General features: G+C 45.6%; 1 protein-coding gene across 1 annotated transcript in view; it reads right to left on the reverse strand.

The window, feature by feature from the left end:
* Positions 1 to 7932, reverse strand: part of CAMKV (CaM kinase like vesicle associated) — a 96590-nt gene extending 88658 nt beyond the window's left edge. Inside the window, exon 1 of the mRNA XM_061617777.1 lies at positions 7793 to 7932. The gene's annotated coding sequence lies outside the window, so the exon portion shown is untranslated. The remainder of the gene's footprint in view (positions 1 to 7792) is intronic.
* Between the last annotated feature and the right edge of the window lie 1654 nt (positions 7933 to 9586).

Here is a 9586-nt window from a genome sequence, read left to right on the forward strand (position 1 = left end):
CTGATTTTAAAATATTTGATGCTCCTATGGGGAAGGGCCATTATTTAGTGGTAGAACATCGGCTTTGCATCCAGAAGGCCCTATGTTCAATGTCTGGCATCTCCAGGAAGGGCTAAGGAAAGATCCTGAATCAAACTCTGGAGAGCTTCTGCCAGTCAGTATAGAAAATATAGGACTAGAGACTGATTTGGTATAAGGCAGTGTCCTATGCTTCTGTGTTCCCAGACAGTCATGAAAAGAATTAAGTGAAGACAAGGATTGTCCTACCCCCAATAAGTCAAACTGCTGGCAGCTACATGAAGCAAATGTGTCTTCCCTGGCAGTGCATTTTTGTACTCCAAAAGGACACCAACAGTTGCCTCCACCAACTGAGGCTGGAGAAAGGGGATAGTTTCAAAGAGAGTTTAGAGTAGTTTTAGAGAGGCATTGCTTCCCATTGTGTACCATGCCCACAGATTTCTTTGACGCACTCTCAACTCTGGTCAAACAAGTTGTGCAGGTTTTTGAAACAATAGATGATCCTGTACATCTCTTTACCAGCTGCAGAAGTGGGATGAATGTACCCCACCACAAGCAGCAACCTTTATTTCAAACCACTTTCAATTGTTGGAATAAAGCTGTCTCCATCTTGAATATGGTCCTGAGCTTCAGTTTTTCATCTCAACAGCAACCTTTATGAAATGCATCAAGATCCCTGTATGCAGTATTTATTTTAAGTACTTTGGTGGGAAAAGACACCCCAGTGCCATGAAAATAAAATACACTAAGATTCGTGAAGCTGAGGTACAGATTTGGTCTTTAAATCAACTGAGGAGGGAGAACAGCTTCTCTCCTCACCCTCCAGCAGGAGATAAATAGATACTCCAAGTGTGTTTTAAGCCATTTAATGGGCCCAAAGCACAATTCATCTGTACGAATACAGCTCAAGTGCCATTCACAGTGTAGAATGATGGAGCAAGGAAATATACTGGAAAGCTCAGGAATAAAAGAATGTGCAGCCAGACAAGTTTGGCACCAGTCCTACAGAATCATAAGAACACAAGAAGATTCCTGCTGGATCAGACAAGGCCTATCTTGTCCAGCACTCTGTTTTCCAGAGTGGCAAACCATATGCAGATGGAAAGCCCGCAAACAGGACATGAGAGCAACAGCAGTCTCTCCATTTGTGTTCTGCAGGAACTGGCACACAGAGGCATCCTGCCTCTGGTACTGGAGGTAGTAGCCACTGATAGCCTGATTCTCCATGAGTTTGTCTAATATTTTAAAAGGCATCCAAGTTGGTGGTCATCACTACATCCTGTGGTAGCAAATTCCATCGTTTAACTATGTACTATGTGAAGATTAAGTAGCAATTCCTTTTTGCCTGCCACTATTCAGTTTCATTGCATGACTCTGGGTTCTGTTCTTATGAAAGTGGGGAGAACTATTCTCAGTATGCTCTGTACACACAATGCATAATTTATACACCTCTCTCATGCTCCCCCTTATGCACCTTTTTTCTAGACTAAAAAGACCCAATCATAACCTTTCCTGTTAGGGGAGTTGCTCATTCTGATCATATTGATCATATTGATTACCCCCTTCTGCACATTTTCCAGCTCTACAATATCATTTTTAAGGTACAGTAATCATAACTGTATGCAGTATTCCAAGTGTGGTTGCACCATGGCATTATACAATATTGGCAATTGTATTTCTGATTCCTTTCCCAGTGATTTCTAACATGGAATTTGCCTTTTTTCACAGCTGCTATGTGAAACTGCTACAGCATCCTGGAGACGTAAGCATGCAAAAGTGAAGTCTTTGCTTATTTCTGCATTATCAGATGAGGCACTAAATGTTTGCATATGATGTAAGAATGTAAAAGAAATATGACAGAAGCTAGAAGAAATATATGACAGAAAATCTAAAAATCATGTAATGTACCTTTACAAGGAATTGTTTACCCTGAAAGAGAAGGAAGCAGACACTCTGAATACACACAAAGAAAGGTTTACAAAACTGCTAGTTGAGCTGGAGTGATGTGGGAGGGGCTTGGCTGATGATGAAATGAAAAAAGGCACTGCTCCTGAGCTCTCTCCATGAATGTCATAAATTAATTTCCTGTGTGCTAGAAAATTCTGACCAAAACATGAGTCAGATCATATCATATTTAAAAGATCAAGATTTTAAAGAGAGACCGGAAGAAATTCTGTTGGAGAAGGGAAACCTTACTATGGGCAGGAACAAACAAACAAAGGGTAGCCACATGAGTCATTCCCTGAATCCACAGGGCAAGGGACATAGACAGAAGTTCTGTTTTAAGTGCAGATCTCCAAATCATCTTCAAAGGGATTGGATAGGTGTCAGACAGAGCAAAGCCTGACTTTAAACAAAGACAGACTGAAAAGGCAAAAACAAAGGCTTCTAGTTACCATGTGTCTGATGAAAGGGAATATGATTATAAAAACAGATTTTTAATCGATCTAGGATCCACCTCACATCTTGTAATTGATAAAAACCTGTTTAAAAGTTTTAAAAGTCACACACAAAGTGTGCAGCATCTGGACAAACGTTCCTTTCTCAAGGAATAGGCATAGTGAAGCTGCTTTGCAAAATGCCAGAAGGAGAAAGGGAGCTTGAACTTAAAGACTGTCTATATGTTCCAGATTTTAAAGATAATTTAATAAGTGCTACTTGGATAATGAAGCTAAGAGGGCAACTTTATATGAGTGTAGAATTTTGCCATGTTCTGGATGAAGGAGAAATATGTTGCACTGCAAAATTGAAAAATGGACTTTTACATTTAGAATACCTTGAAGCTATGCATGCAGATGTGATCAAGGAAACCTGTAATTCTGAATGTTTGCATATTTGGTATAGAAGAATGGGACATGCCAGCTTAGCCAGAGTAAGTGCTCTAGAGAAAGAGAATTTGGCAAGAGGCATTAAAATGAGACACTGCAAATGTATAGAAAAATGTGAATGCTGTATAAAGACAAAGAGTATGAAACAAAATTTTCCTAAGAAAGAGGAAAACCAAAACTATGAACTGGGTCCACATGTTAATTGAACTACACACTTGAGATGCTGGGCAAAGGAAAAAGATGGACCTTTGGTTGTAGATTCATGCATCTGGCTGCAAAAAGCCAGACACAAGCCGAAATCTGGATACTGAGGCTGTGTCTGTGTCCCCAAAACCATGCTAGCCCAGCTGTTTCTGTTCAGATGGACTATGGACATATCCAGACTGTCACTATTTTGTGGGAGGGATAAAAGTGCATTCTAGAACTTTAGGTTAGCACAGTTCAAGTGGATTAAAGGGATTGGTCACCCTAACACAACAAATTTGCCTTTAAAAAAGGGATTGGACTTTTTGTGGTTTGGAAAGTGATGGGGAAATGCATTGAAAAGTGAATGAATGACTAATGGCAAGATGTATAAACATCCTACAAGCAGATCAGGATGAATGCCCACTGCCATATAGCCGACCCACTAACAAATCAGGACAAATGCTCAATAAAGACTGGATATAATCTAGGGTAGAAACAGATTCATTATTCTGCTGGCTCCAGTGTGTCTCCACCTCTCTCTTCTGAAAGCGGGGCACACGGCACTAGTCAAACCCCACCCCTTCTTACTGTAAAACCTGGTGGGAGCAGCTTGAGTGCTGTTTTTTTTTTTAATTAAAAAATCAGCTTCAAATAGATTTTGTAACTCATTGGCAGATCAACCCGTTCCCCACAGGTGTGGCTAATGGAAACGCTTTGCTGTAGGTGACTAGTGTGTTCATAGCCCTAATCTCTGTGTAAGCTTTGTGCAAGCAAGTCAGGATGAATGTTCTACAAAGAGGTTGCCTGAAGGGATCCTGTTTTTGCATCCAATTTTAATTAACCTGCGTAAGGCTAAGTGGACACTCTTTCCTTTTTAGGATGTAGGGGAGAGGAAGCAGATGTCCTAAGCTAGGGGCCCAAAGAAAGCTTTGGTCCCAGGAAACTTCAGTCATTTATAAACTATACCACGGGGGCATTCACAGGGAAGGGGCTGCCAATATTAAATCCATTAAAAGAGGGATTCATAGAGTGTGTGATGAGTCTTCACACTGGTGACAGATTTTTCACTAACATAACTGCAGAAGAGTATCCACATGCATCAGGACACGAGGAAGATGCTAATGTTACACAATAATGTCTAAGGCTGCAATCTTAGGCACACTTAAACACAGTGGGGCTTACTTCCACGTAAACATGCACAGTATTGGGCTACACATGTTACATTTAAAAAGTGCATCTAGCTATTGCTGCTCAGCCTTTTTTTGTTCTGTTTTCTAAGCTCTGTCCTTAATAGGCGATCCATTAAAGTGTCCACTTTAAAAACTGTATGTTGGATATAATGCTTCTTGGTTTCCGGAAATCTGAGTTGAGCTCTGAGTATCTTTTGAGGCACAGTCACTGTGAAGGCAGCAAATCCAACATACATCTGTGAATGATTGACAGAGTGCATACACTACTGTGTTCCACTGAGACTCTAATGTAAAGGACTCATGATATGCTCACTGGCAGTCCTGTGGAAAGTGAAGCATGATAAGAAGGGCCACATGCTTTAATAATTTTAATAAGTAGATTACTCAGCTAACTCTTTCAGGAGCCAATTGCAATTAGAGAATGTAAATTTTAATCAGTGGATTAAATTTAATAAGCAGCGGTAATGCAGCCGAAGCTCTGCTCACGGCCAGAGTTCGATTCCAACGGAAGGAGGAAGTCGAATCTCCGGTAAAAGGGGTTGAGGTGGACTCAGCCTTCCATCCATCCGTGGTCGGTAAAATGAGTACCCGGCATATGCTGGGGGGTAAAGAAAGGCCAGGGAAGGAACTGGCAATCCCACCCCATATATACGGTCTGCCTAGTAAACGTCGCAAGACGTCACCCTAAGAGTCGGAAACAACTCGCACTATAAGTGCAGGGACACCTTTACCTTACTGTAGTTCTATCTCATCCAGTTAACATTTTTAACATTCTTAACTGAAAAAGCAAAATATTAAAGATGGCCTTTCCTTTTAAGAATGAGTGGTAGCTGTTTTGTTTGGTAAACCAGAAGTAATCAAGTACTGAAAAAAATGCACCCATTAACAATGTTTTGTAATATGAAAACTTATTTACAGTTTAACTTGTTATGATCTGCTAATTAAAAAGGCAGATGATAAATCAACTAAAATTTCTTTAATTGGTTCATAGTGCTATTGATAATGAGAGCAGCACTTGCCATTTGCAGCTGTTGGGACCCAGAGTCCAGGTGATCCCAAAGGGAGTTCGATTGCTTCTGTTTGTAGGGTTTGCTCAGAGCGTCTGGGAATTTGGGGAGGCACAGAGATGAAAAGAGATGTTTTCTTCTGCACCAGAAGATCTCTTCCCCCATCATCCCTAGCTGAATCAAAAGATGCTAATATGGCAAAAGACAATATGAATGGGCAGAAAAAGAATTTTCTGTTTCAGATGGTATAGTATCCTCTTTCAGGGAGCTGATAGGCACATGATTTGATATTTGCCTTCTTCAGCATGCATCCCTAGCCTGACATTGGGTTCCACATCAAATAATCCACAAGCTGAAGAAGGATGCGATCTTAGGATATATAAACAGGTAATCAAAAAAGTCCATATACTGTAAGCCTTAGGCCTGGTGACCTGTTAAAGACCCCTCCCCACATTATACTTAAATGATTATATGGCTTTTAAATGATCTGTGAATGAATTTAATATATATGTGAACAGAGATGTCAGTTTGATGATCTTTTAAAAAATGGGGATACTTTATTTCGGCTAGCCACGACATATGTTGTTGTGCTCTTATGGAGATTGTCCAAAACAATGTTAACTAGTATTTTAACTGCTCCACCCCCCAACTATAGACGATGTCTTCTTGGTTGGTGCTTTGATTCATGCTCTCAGGCTCTAGTAAAAAAGGCTACTCTGTCATTAAAAAATGAACTATGCCAAGCCCGTGCAGACCTTAAGAATGTTAACTGGATGAGAGAATGTTGATGTTTGAAAAGCCACAGCAGCCATCCTTTCCAGTCTCATTTTATCGGGTGATTAAAACCCACATGCAGGGCCAAGGAGTTCCGCTCGCCTTTTGTTAACGCAACTCTGCAGGCGCTCTTCTCCTAACCATTGGTGGCGGTGCGCTGCGCACTCCAGCAGCCCCGAGAGGTTCTGTAACCAGGACCAAGAGAGCCACAAACAACAGCCCGAGGAAGACACCCGCGAGAAAACGCAGGTCGAGCCTCCCACCCACATGGCCAGCCGCAAGGCCAGGGGAGGCAGGCAGCATCTCCACCAAGGCGCCAAAACACACGGCGGCTAAACTTAAAAAGATTCCGTCCCCCTCCCGGCTCCATCGGAGCTCAGATCCTCCGTGCGATCCCTCCCTTTGGGGAACTCTTGAGCCTGGATCTGTATCGAAGCATAAAACTCCTGTTCTAAGCCCCCCCCCCCGCTCGTTCCAACCCGCAATTAAGACAGCATCTTTTAGTTGTGACATTCGCTGTTGTCATGGAAATGAGTGCGAGAGCGCGTGTTGAAGGGCGGGGAAAATGAAATCAAAATAGCAGGAGCTGGAGGGAGGCGGGGGGCGAGGGAGAGAGTTGACTGCGAGTGTAATTTACACTCGCTAATGCCACCATCTCTGGGTGGGCTTCAACAGATTGTCCCATCCAGACTAGCCAATCCCCCTCCCCCTATAGGAAACTTGCAAGCGCAGAGCTGCAACCTGCCCGTTTCTTCCACCAGCTCGATGTGCGCGCATAGGTTGCCTGGGGGAAAATGAACCTGAGCCTCCCCCCCTCGCTCTTTCACCTGCGCTGCCACAGAACAGGGATGCAAGGAGGACCCCGAAGGAGTCCAAAAGGGAAGGGGACGCCTGATTCCAGCATGTGCAGAGAACTGGAAGCCTACACCCCTTGCCAAGCGGCCCAAATCCGAGCTGCCTCTGCCCGTCTCTCTCTCTTTCTGCCCAGCCTCGCCTAGACTCTCAGAAAGGGCGCGCGGGCGACCGAGCCTCCCACTCAAGGCAGGGAGCAGCGGGCCTCTTCCTGCCCGGGCCCAAGCGACAAGCCTGGGAAGCTGGACGTGATGTCGGCCGGGGCAGCTGGGACCTTGGAAGAGAGAGAAGGGGCGCCTCCTCTTCCCGATCCTCGCCGGCGAGTGTGGGTGAGCGCCCGCAGTACGTCCCTTTGGCAGCGGAAAGGGTGGCTGCAGATCAACTTTCCCGTGTGTCCAACCGACCTATTCCCTTTCGTACCCCTAGATCACCCACTCGACTCTCACTCAGGTATGGGCGATCACGCCCCCCCCGTCACTCTGTTCCTCCCACTCTCAACCTCCGGCGCCGCGTAGCTATTTTAATGAGTGTGTGTTTGCGCGCACACTGTCATCGCCCGGGCTGGGAAAACAGACCAGTAAGAGCCGCAGTTACTGAGCTCAGTGTCACTTTCCCAAAGTGAGGGTGCAGCGGAGATATACCGGTAGCAATTAATGGCAGTGTACCCCCCCGGGGAACCCCACAGGTTGGATCGCAGGAGGGAAGCCACTTCCCCCCAAATCTCAGCGGCGCGACAGGTTGCTACTTTCCAAAGCACAAGCCCTCCCTCGAACAGCCGCTGCCGCTGCCGCCTCTCTTCCCGAGGTAGAGTTGCCAACCGAGCACATGCCCATACCTCCAGACGTCTCCGCCGCCAAAACCTCCAGCAGGAGCCCTCCTCTCCTCGCCTCGCCTCCCTGCAGCAAGCTTGTGCTCCCGGAGGCGCGCCAAGACTCACCTGCAAATCTGCTCCGGCCGCTGGAAGGGATCAGAGGGGTGGGAAGCCTTTGGGTGGGAGCTCTCCTCTACAGCTCGCCTGTTTCTCGCAGCGTTTCTCACCTCCCAGTGGTGAGCAGCGCTCCTCAATAGCCCGCCCGGCTCTTCCCGGGGCTAGGGTGACTGCGGGGTTGCAAGGGGAGACGTTGTGTCCGAATCCGCCGTAGGATCCCGTCGACTGAAGGTGGAGCCGAGAGCGCTCGGTGCTCCGCGGCTCCTCGCAAGTTAAGCATCTCAGTGGAGTTCCGAGAGGGAAAGTTACAAAGGATGAAACTGACAAGGGCCCGCCCAGGAAAGGTGGGGCCACTACCAACTGACGTCACCCGGAAACTTTAAACCCCTCCCACTACTTTTGAAAATTGGTGCTGCGGCCCTGCCCGGGTTGCCTTTAGCGGGTCCAGGACAAAATCATCTCCCAGGCAGGGCTGTCATCTTGTTTAGGGAGGGGAAGCTGGGAAGATGCAAATAATATTCCTGACCAATCCGATCTGTCCCAGGAGGAATAAGGCCTGCCAGGAGACTGTCTTCCTTGTCACCACATATTTCAGGATGCCCGTGCTATTTACTCTAACCCACATAATATATTACATTTGTGGTACTGCAGAGGGATAGAATATACCAGCCCTGGGGGTTGTACAATGACATCTAGTTTAGTTTTCATTTCGTTGTGACTGAACCCGATGATCGGTAAAACAGCAAAACTGAGACAGGTGTAAGGGGAGGGAGAGGAATCACTGATGGGGTGGAATTAGGTTTAATAGTGAAATAATCGTGTTTGGACACTGCTGTGTGTGAGGCGTCCTGGCTCTCGCTGTCAGGTTCCTACCTGCTCGTGGTTACTGCCTGTCTCTAGGCACCACCAGGGACTCCACCAGTCCGGACCGCACTCTCTTATGGTTTACCTATCCGCTCTAGCACAGATCTCAACAGATCCCCCTGCTAGGCAACCACCAGTAACGTCCCAATACTAGTATTCCCAGAGACTCTGAATACTGGTATTGTTATTCTCTTCACCGTTGCCACCATTTGTTACAGTTCTCCTTCAGCCTTGGTCATTACCTTACCCTCTCTTCTGGTCTGTGAAACCCCAGCCAAGGATCAGGCCTTTGGTAAACCAAATTAAGTATTTATTACAGATAACAAAGCTAACAAGATTAACAAGATTTCTTCTTAAGGCACATAAGCATATGGTTTTACTCAATACTAATCCGAACTCCACCTCCCTCCTGGTAAACAACTCTCTAAACCCCACCAAGCAACCCACTCAGTTCTCTTCTCCCCCCCAGATTCCACTCTCACTCCTCCCTTTATACATTCAGCCATTTTAAACACTCAGCCAATCATCTCGCATTCTACTGCCCATTCACTCCCCCTCTTTCACTCCACTTACCATGTATCTTCTAAACAACCAACACTTACCATATATACATTAATATAGGAACATCACATTTCCCCCCCCCCCCCCTTAAACAACAGCAGAGTATTATTCCTGTTCCAGGATTTATACGTCGCGTTAACAAATAAAAGTCTCTATGGGGAAAATGTCTTTCTTTGTTCCTCTGTCTGGTCACGTCACTGCAGTCCCAGCCACTTGCCTGGAAAGTCCATTGGTCAGTACATTGTCCTTGCCTTTTATGAACTGGAAGTCCACTTGATAGTCCTGTAGGGCCCAGGACCACCTCTGCAGCATAGTGTTATGGTTTTTCATAGTCTGCAACCATAACAAGGCCCGATGATCCGTAGTCACTGTGAATCT

Source organism: Rhineura floridana, chromosome 3, assembly GCF_030035675.1.
Source record: "Rhineura floridana isolate rRhiFlo1 chromosome 3, rRhiFlo1.hap2, whole genome shotgun sequence".
Classification (NCBI taxonomy): domain Eukaryota; kingdom Metazoa; phylum Chordata; class Lepidosauria; order Squamata; family Rhineuridae; genus Rhineura; species Rhineura floridana.